This window comes from Schistocerca gregaria, unplaced genomic scaffold (assembly GCF_023897955.1).
Source record: "Schistocerca gregaria isolate iqSchGreg1 unplaced genomic scaffold, iqSchGreg1.2 ptg001024l, whole genome shotgun sequence".
Lineage (NCBI taxonomy): Eukaryota > Metazoa > Arthropoda > Insecta > Orthoptera > Acrididae > Schistocerca > Schistocerca gregaria.
In genome coordinates, this window is record NW_026062372.1 from 25,001 (window position 1) to 35,000 (window position 10,000).

A 10,000-nucleotide genomic window follows, 5' to 3' on the forward strand; every position below is an offset into this window, starting at 1 on the left:
CTTTCCAAACGAAAACACCAACAAGTTACATTAATAATGGGTGAACACCTCAATAATGTTAAAGAAATTAAACAAAAAACGATCAATCTCTGGCAACAACAATGGGATACATCCGATACAGGAAGGCGTGTCTATGACCTCCTTCCAAGTATTCAGGAAAGAATACGTATGAAACACTTCGTCCCCTCTCAAGGCATTGTACACTTTCTAACAGGACACGGCCCATATCCTGTGTATCTTCATCGGATTGGAAGTCGTCCGACACCTGAGTGCGTTTGTGGCGCCCCTGTGGGGACGCCCGAGCACGTAGTGTTTGAATGTCCCGACTTTGATCCAGTCGCCTCAGAGCTAAGGCTTGAAATTCAAGACCAAACAGTCAGGAACATTTTAAGAAACCCTGAGAAATATAACACTTTACAATGTCTAGTTGACCAAGTGTCACAATTTGCAAAATTAATATTCGAGGAGAACTACCAACATTAAACCAGGGAAAAGCCGTACTCCTCAACAAGGTTGAGGAGCATTGAGCGGCGAAAGAAGTGACAAATACCATACATCCATCTGTCAGTGGTGGAATGGAGGGTGGCCATGCCTTCTGGATCTCCGCTCGCATGGCGCCTGTCCGCCCCACTGGCGCCGCACTAAGTTCTGGGAACTGTAAGAGGGCAAGAAGGAAGATGACAGAGGGCTCTGCGGTCTATGGAAACATAGACGCGTGAGATGCCCTAAGGGTGGTTCCTAGGATTGTATGCCTTCTGCAGATCCAAACAAAACCCGATAAGTACAAAACCACAACTAGATACTAATACCCTAATATATAAAAGTAGAGTAATTGTATTCAGTTCTTTCTGTGTTTTAATTGTATTGTAAATAATTTTGTTTGTCTTTTTGGCGCAGAAGCGCAAGTTTGTTTTGTAATTTTGTAGTAGTTGTAGAAGTAGAATTTTATGTACATTAAGTGTAAATAAAGGGTGGTGGAGGGTAGAAAAAATGTAGATAACACAGTAGTGGTTTCCTAGGTAGTAGAGCCCGGCCCACCTCCTCGTGGTTAGGGACGGGCAACGCTCCTGGTATTCCGGAGCGGCTAAGAGGCCGGCATGTAATTACTAAATGTGCATGTATCTTTAAGTATGTAATACACTACTTGTAACAACGTAGTATTGTTTAGATTAACAACCCACTTTAGTAACCAAGATAGTGGGTCTTTGTATGTTAACAATAAATTGTAAAAAAAAAAAAAAAAAAAAAAAAAAAAAAAAAAAAAAAAAAAAAAAAAAAAAAAAAAAAAATTGTCCCTATACATGCGGTAAGTTCGTCGTGGCCGCTGGCCGGCAGGCCGCGAGACCTGACGCCCGGCGGCAAAGAGTGCCCCTCTGAGGATATAGATGTTCCGTTCCGCCGCACAATGGTGACGGTGACCGCTGCCTGCGGTGGCAACGCTGGGCAGAGTCGATACTCGCCGTGTGGTGGAAGGTAAACATTATGCGGTACATCAGTACTTTCCTAATAGTTCGGTCGTCTCACGGCACTGCTTAGTAAATGATGCAAGGCCACATATAGATGATTTATGCGAATGTCCCTATACGTGCTGTAAGACTGGGCACACAACGTGAATCGCACGTCAGCCAGACACTCGAACATGCACCACTCTCGGCCTGCAACGGAGACACACAATACGTAAACATCTGGAATGCGACAATGTCGAGTGCATCCTCTCTGCCACATTGCACCGTCGACACTATGATAACCAGAGCAGTAGGTCCACCTATAAAAGCACAATACCCCACTCCTCCGACAACTACCATTGCTCAGATAAATCAACACCACCAACACACATCCTACACAGAGGGGCACCAAATATCATCCCCCGCCCTCGTGTTATACCACATGAAAAATTGCAGAAGTGAGAGACACACATCCGCCAGCCTCTTGCTACAAGCATCGAACCGACGTGACGTATCTGACGGTGACTCAGGCATCCGCGTACTGCCACCACTATCCACCCCCCCCCCTCTCTCTCTGCACCCTTCCCACACAATACCAAATTTAACCAACTTTATCGCTTAACCTAACTGTGGCTGTACCACATTATCGCTTAACCTAACTGTGGCTGTACCACATTATCGCTTAACCTAACTGTGGTTGTACCACATTATCGCTTAACCTAACTGTGGTTGTACCACATTATCGCTTAACCTAACTGTGGTTGTACCACATTATCGCTTAACCTAACTGTGGTTGTACCACATTATCGCTTAACCTAACTGTGGTTGTACCACATTATCGCTTAACCTAACTGTGGTTGTACCACATTATCGCTTAACCTAACTGTGGTTGTACCACATTATCGCTTAACCTAACTGTGGTTGTACCACATTATCGCTTAACCTAACTGTGGTTGTACCACATTATCGCTTAACCTAACTGTGGTTGTACCACATTATCCCTTAACCTAACTGTGGTTGTACCACATTATCCCTTAACCTAACTGTGGTTGTACCACATTATCCCTTAACCTAACTGTGGTTGTACCACATTATCCCTTAACCTAACTGTGGTTGTACCACATTATCCCTTAACCTAACTGTGGTTGTACCACATTATCCCTTAACCTAACTGTGGTTGTACCACATTATCCCTTAACCTAACTGTGGTTGTACCACATTATCCCTTAACCTAACTGTGGTTGTACCACATTATCCCTTAACCTAACTGTGGTTGTACCACATTATCCCTTAACCTAACTGTGGTTGTACCACATTATCCCTTAACCTAACTGTGGTTGTACCACATTATCCCTTAACCTAACTGTGGTTGTACCACATTATCCCTTAACCTAACTGTGGTTGTACCACATTATCCCTTAACCTAACTGTGGTTGTACCACATTATCCCTTAACCTAACTGTGGTTGTACCACATTATCCCTTAACCTAACTCAAGTTGTCCCTTAACCTAACTCAAGTTGTCCCTTAACCTAACTCAAGTTGTCCCTTAACCTAACTCAAGTTGTCCCTTAACCTAACTCAAGTTGTCCCTTAACCTAACTCAAGTTGTCCCTTAACCTAACTCAAGTTGTCCCTTAACCTAACTCAAGTTGTCCCTTAACCTAACTCAAGTTGTCCCTTAACCTAACTCAAGTTGTCCCTTAACCTAACTCAAGTTGTCCCTTAACCTAACTCAAGTTGTCCCTTAACCTAACTCAAGTTGTCCCTTAACCTAACTCAAGTTGTCCCTTAACCTAACTCAAGTTGTCCCTTAACCTAACTCAAGTTGTCCCTTAACCTAACTCAAGTTGTCCCTTAACCTAACTCAAGTTGTCCCTTAACCTAACTCAAGTTGTCCCTTAACCTAACTCAAGTTGTCCCTTAACCTAACTCAAGTTGTCCCTTAACCTAACTCAAGTTGTCCCTTAACCTAACTCAAGTTGTCCCTTAACCTAACTCAAGTTGTCCCTTAACCTAACTCAAGTTGTCCCTTAACCTAACTCAAGTTGTCCCTTAACCTAACTCAAGTTGTCCCTTAACCTAACTCAAGTTGTCCCTTAACCTAACCCACGTTGTCCCTTAACCTAACCCACGTTGTCCCTTAACCTAACCCACGTTGTCCCTTAACCTAACCCACGTTGTCCCTTAACCTAACCCACGTTGTCCCTTAACCTAACCCACGTTGTCCCTTAACCTAACCCACGTTGTCCCTTAACCTAACCCACGTTGTCCCTTAACCTAACCCACGTTGTCCCTTAACCTAACCCACGTTGTCCCTTAACCTAACCCACGTTGTCCCTTAACCTAACCCACGTTGTCCCTTAACCTAACCCACGTTGTCCCTTAACCTAACCCACGTTGTCCCTTAACCTAACCCACGTTGTCCCTTAACCTAACCCACGTTGTCCCTTAACCTAACCCACGTTGTCCCTTAACCTAACCCACGTTGTCCCTTAACCTAACCCACGTTGTCCCTTAACCTAACCCACGTTGTCCCTTAACCTAACCCACGTTGTCCCTTAACCTAACCCACGTTGTCCCTTAACCTAACCCACGTTGTCCCTTAACCTAACCCACGTTGTCCCTTAACCTAACCCACGTTGTCCCTTAACCTAACCCACGTTGTCCCTTAACCTAACCCACGTTGTCCCTTAACCTAACCCACGTTGTCCCTTAACCTAACCCACGTTGTCCCTTAACCTAACCCACGTTGTCCCTTAACCTAACCCACGTTGTCCCTTAACCTAACCCACGTTGTCCCTTAACCTAACCCACGTTGTCCCTTAACCTAACCCACGTTGTCCCTTAACCTAACCCACGTTGTCCCTTAACCTAACCCACGTTGTCCCTTAACCTAACCCACGTTGTCCCTTAACCTAACCCACGTTGTCCCTTAACCTAACCCACGTTGTCCCTTAACCTAACCCACGTTGTCCCTTAACCTAACCCACGTTGTCCCTTAACCTAACCCACGTTGTCCCTTAACCTAACCCACGTTGTCCCTTAACCTAACCCACGTTGTCCCTTAACCTAACCCACGTTGTCCCTTAACCTAACCCACGTTGTCCCTTAACCTAACCCACGTTGTCCCTTAACCTAACCCACGTTGTCCCTTTGCCTAACATAGTTCACTGCTCGGAATCTCTGGTGTCGTTGTTATCCTCATGTAGATGTCTTGCGAGTGTTGCTTACTTTCCACATATTCCCGCTATCCACTGTCAATTGTACTGCAATAGGACTATATCGCCCCCCCCCCCTCCCTCTGTCCCCCTCTTTGTGTCTCTGTCCTCTCAAGCTGGTCGGTCTGGCGTTTGAGTGTTAAATGAGCCTCGCAGCTGTTCAGTTGCATTCAGATGTCGACGCCCTCAGTGTACGTCGTGGTATGGTCTGTGTCCATTGTCCGCTGATGTCGTACGCGTAACCCACACGCTGTACCGATCATCGGTCGTTACGTACAGAGTGAAGTAGTGTGATACGTGTGACCGTACGCTGGCTGTGCCCAACGGTGTCGAATCTCAATTTCCATATGATGTGCTCGATGCTACTTGTCTCGTCTCCCAATAACAGCTAGGTTGCACTGTGGTACGCCGTAGAGGCGTGTGGGAGGAACGTACGAACGCATTGTATGTCACCCTGGGTCGCTGGGGGTGGTGGTGCGGTGAGTCAGGTCAGGTCAGGTCAGCGTGAGCCGTCTGATGTAGTGACGCGTGTATTCCGACTTTGTCGTATTGCCTCACACAAAGTGCTACCCTGGTGGACCGCGTTCCATATCTGGGACATGCCGCAGATGCCGGTTGACAGTGGATCGCGGAAGGGACATCGCATACGTGCGCGGGCCACCTTCCACGTGTTCTCTTCTGCACATGTCGCAGTGTGTATGTGGTCTGATGTAGCGTGTCGTGACACATGACATCCTGGCATGCAAGAATTGTTGAATTCGCAAATGTAGGTGGACATCTACGTTTACTGCCCAAGATACGCAAATGAACTGGAAATCCGTTGTTGAGCGGTTGTTCACGCTGGAGGTGAATCTGTGATGGCGACGATCGGTACAGCTATTAACCGGTTGTTTCAGCGGTACCCGCCACATCCACACACGTGACTAGGCCCATGTGGGTATGAAGCGATACGCGGCGGTGGCTTGGTGGGACTGTTCCCGGCCGGTGAAGGGGGGCCGCCCGGCGTGTTGGCCGCGCGCTGCGTGGGCGCACGCGCAACAGGCGGCTGGTGGGGGGCGCCGAGTGGCAGGAGCGCCAGCCGACGGGCCCGGCAGGCGGCGCAGCTACGCTGCGGCGCACCCTGCACGCGGCGCCTGGCGGCCAAAGTTGGTTCAGCCGAGCCCGGTGCGAAGCGCGGTGGACATCTGCAGTGTGCTGGTCTGATTGAGGACTGTGTGCGTTGAGGATGCGCCGCCGCCTGGCACTCGGCGCCGCGACGCCGTCTGCTGCTCGGTCGCCCCAGCGGTTCTCGCAGGTGGTTTGTATCGCAGTTGTGCGGACGTGTTGGCGCGTGCGCTGTGCTGGGAGAGTTCGCTTCTGCACCCAAGTGGGGCTTTGCCCTTGTGTGGCGCTGGCGTTGGAGCTGCCGGTCACCATAGGTGGCGCGTGTTGTCTCCCGCCGGCAATGCCACGACAGCACGCTCCCGGGCCTCTGTCGGCAGCGGCAAGCTCAGTTGGGAGCAAGGGTGTTCTCACTAAAACCGTCTACTCGCCTAACTCCGGGCGATTGCGCCTCTCTCGAAACCGACCAAGTACCTAGGACGGCGCTGCGCGCCGCCGGGACCTGAGAGGGTTTCGAGGTGTATCGTGCAGGGGAGCTCGGCCTCCTCCTGTTTGCAGAATAATTGAGCGGACGCTTGCGTGTTCGCGCGGGCCCCCGGGACACACTCCCGGGCGGCCGGCTGCTCAGCTCTAGTTGACGCAGCTCCCTGGTTGATCCTGCCAGTAGTCATATGCTTGTCTCAAAGATTAAGCCATGCATGTCTCAGTACAAGCCGCATTAAGGTGAAACCGCGAATGGCTCATTAAATCAGTTATGGTTCCTTAGATCGTACCCACGTTACTTGGATAACTGTGGTAATTCTAGAGCTAATACATGCAAACAGAGTCCCGACCAGAGATGGAAGGGACGCTTTTATTAGATCAAAACCAATCGGATTGGCTTGTCTGGTCCGTTTGCCTTGGTGACTCTGAATAACTTTGGGCTGATCGCACGGTCCTCGTACCGGCGACGCATCTTTCAAATGTCTGCCTTATCAACTGTCGATGGTAGGTTCTGCGCCTACCATGGTTGTAACGGGTAACGGGGAATCAGGGTTCGATTCCGGAGAGGGAGCCTGAGAAACGGCTACCACATCCAAGGAAGGCAGCAGGCGCGCAAATTACCCACTCCCGGCACGGGGAGGTAGTGACGAAAAATAACGATACGGGACTCATCCGAGGCCCCGTAATCGGAATGAGTACACTTTAAATCCTTTAACGAGTATCTATTGGAGGGCAAGTCTGGTGCCAGCAGCCGCGGTAATTCCAGCTCCAATAGCGTATATTAAAGTTGTTGCGGTTAAAAAGCTCGTAGTTGGATTTGTGTCCCACGCTGTTGGTTCACCGCCCGTCGGTGTTTAACTGGCATGTATCGTGGGACGTCCTGCCGGTGGGGCGAGCCGAAGGGGTGCTTTCGCGTCCCGAGGCGGACCCCGTTTAAATCCTACCAGGGTGCTCTTTGTTGAGTGTCTCGGTGGGCCGGCACGTTTACTTTGAACAAATTAGAGTGCTTAAAGCAGGCAAGCCCGCCTGAATACTGTGTGCATGGAATAATGGAATAGGACCTCGGTTCTATTTTGTTGGTTTTCGGAACCCGAGGTAATGATTAATAGGGACAGGCGGGGGCATTCGTATTGCGACGTTAGAGGTGAAATTCTTGGATCGTCGCAAGACGAACAGAAGCGAAAGCATTTGCCAAGTATGTTTTCATTAATCAAGAACGAAAGTTAGAGGTTCGAAGGCGATCAGATACCGCCCTAGTTCTAACCATAAACGATGCCAGCCAGCGATCCGCCGCAGTTCCTCCGATGACTCGGCGGGCAGCCTCCGGGAAACCAAAGCTTTTGGGTTCCGGGGGAAGTATGGTTGCAAAGCTGAAACTTAAAGGAATTGACGGAAGGGCACCACCAGGAGTGGAGCCTGCGGCTTAATTTGACTCAACACGGGAAACCTCACCAGGCCCGGACACCGGAAGGATTGACAGATTGATAGCTCTTTCTTGATTCGGTGGGTGGTGGTGCATGGCCGTTCTTAGTTGGTGGAGCGATTTGTCTGGTTAATTCCGATAACGAACGAGACTCTAGCCTGCTAACTAGTCGCGTGACATCCTTCGTGCTGTCAGCGATTACTTTTCTTCTTAGAGGGACAGGCGGCTTCTAGCCGCACGAGATTGAGCAATAACAGGTCTGTGATGCCCTTAGATGTTCTGGGCCGCACGCGCGCTACACTGAAGGAATCAGCGTGTCTTCCTAGGCCGAAAGGTCGGGGTAACCCGCTGAACCTCCTTCGTGCTAGGGATTGGGGCTTGCAATTGTTCCCCATGAACGAGGAATTCCCAGTAAGCGCGAGTCATAAGCTCGCGTTGATTACGTCCCTGCCCTTTGTACACACCGCCCGTCGCTACTACCGATTGAATGATTTAGTGAGGTCTTCGGACTGGTACGCGGCATCGACTCTGTCGTTGCCGATGCTACCGGAAAGATGACCAAACTTGATCATTTAGAGGAAGTAAAAGTCGTAACAAGGTTTCCGTAGGTGAACCTGCGGAAGGATCATTACCGACTAGACTGCATGTCTTTCGATGTGCGTGTCGTGTCGCGCAACACGCTACCTGTACGGCAGTGGCCGTGCGCCGCGTGCGGAACCACGCGTGCCTCTCAAAACTAGCGGAAGTGTTGTTGTTGTTGTTGTTGTGTGGTACGAGCGCTGAAGCTCTGGAGCGGCTGGCCTGCGGTACCTGGCGCCTGGCGCCGGTTTTGAATGACGTTCGCCCGAGTGCCTGTCCGCTCCGGTGTGGAGCCGTACGACGCCCATCGGCTGTGAGGCCGTTGGACACAAAAAAAATAGTGGAACAGGGGCCGTCAGACGCCTCAGTCCCGCAAATGCTACTGTCTTGAAAGAGACAGTGGGAGACTGAAAAGGAAAAGATCACCCAGGACGGTGGATCACTCGGCTCGTGGGTCGATGAAGAACGCAGCAAATTGCGCGTCGACATGTGAACTGCAGGACACATGAACATCGACGTTTCGAACGCACATTGCGGTCCATGGATTCCGTTCCCGGGCCACGTCTGGCTGAGGGTCGGCTACGTATACTGAAGCGCGCGGCGTTTGTCCCGCTTCGGAGACGTGGGAGTGTCGTGGTCGCCTGTGTGGCCGGCCGCGTCTCCTTAAACGTGCGATGCGCGCCCGTCGCCTGGCGGTTCGCATACCGGTACTTTCTCGGTAGCGTGCACAGCCGGCTGGCGGTGTGGCGTGCGACACCTCGTACAACGACCTCAGAGCAGGCGAGACTACCCGCTGAATTTAAGCATATTACTAAGCGGAGGAAAAGAAACTAACAAGGATTCCCCCAGTAGCGGCGAGCGAACAGGGAAGAGTCCAGCACCGAACCCCGCAGGCTGCCGCCTGTCGTGGCATGTGGTGTTTGGGAGGGTCCACTACCCCGACGCCTCGCGCCGAGCCCAAGTCCAACTTGAATGAGGCCACGGCCCGTAGAGGGTGCCAGGCCCGTAGCGGCCGGTGCGAGCGTCGGCGGGACCTCTCCTTCGAGTCGGGTTGCTTGAGAGTGCAGCTCCAAGTGGGTGGTAAACTCCATCTGAGACTAAATATGACCACGAGACCGATAGCGAACAAGTACCGTGAGGGAAAGTTGAAAAGAACTTTGAAGAGAGAGTTCAAAAGTACGTGAAACCGTTCTGGGGTAAACGTGAGAAGTCCGAAAGGTCGAACGGGTGAGATTCACGCCCATCCGGCCACTGGCCCCCGCCCTCGGCAGATGGGGCCGGCCGCCCGCGCGGAGCAATCCGCGGCGGGGTCGTGTCCGGTTGCCTTTCCACTCGCCGCGGGGTGGGGCCGTTCCGGTGTGCGGTGGGCCGCACTTCTCCCCTAGTAGGACGTCGCGACCCGCTGGGTGCCGGCCTACGGCCCGGGTGCGCAGCCTGTCCTTCCGCGGGCCTCGGTTCGCGTCTGTTGGGCAGAGCCCCGGTGTCCTGGCTGGCTGCTCGGCGGTATATCTGGAGGAGTCGATTCGCCCCTTTGGGCGCTCGGGCTCCCGGCAAGCGCGCGCGGTTCTTCCCGGATGACGGACCTACCTGGCCCGGCCCCGGACCCGCGCCGCTGTTGGCTCGGGATGCTCTCGGGCGGAATAATCGCTCCCGTCAGCGGCGCTTCAGCTTTGGACAATTTCACGACCCGTCTTGAAACACGGACCAAGGAGTCTAACATGTGCGCGAGTCATTGGGCTGTACGAAACC

The 10,000-nt window shown here is 51.6% G+C and overlaps 3 non-coding genes across 3 annotated transcripts in view; all 3 read left to right on the forward strand.

Annotated features, from left to right (window-relative positions):
• Positions 1–6,410: 6,410 nt before the first annotated feature.
• On the forward strand, positions 6,411–8,303 carry LOC126327170 (small subunit ribosomal RNA). Its single transcript, XR_007561045.1, has one exon. It is a non-coding gene; the product is annotated as a small subunit ribosomal RNA (ribosomal RNA).
• A 371-nt stretch (positions 8,304–8,674) lies between these two features.
• LOC126327175 (5.8S ribosomal RNA) lies at positions 8,675–8,829 on the forward strand. The gene has a single exon (XR_007561050.1). It is a non-coding gene; the product is annotated as a 5.8S ribosomal RNA (ribosomal RNA).
• A 188-nt stretch (positions 8,830–9,017) lies between these two features.
• Positions 9,018–10,000, forward strand: part of LOC126327172 (large subunit ribosomal RNA) — a 4,222-nt gene continuing 3,239 nt past the window's right edge. The window contains exon 1 of the ribosomal RNA XR_007561047.1: positions 9,018–10,000. This exon is cut by the window's right edge and continues 3,239 nt beyond it. This is a non-coding gene — a ribosomal RNA (large subunit ribosomal RNA).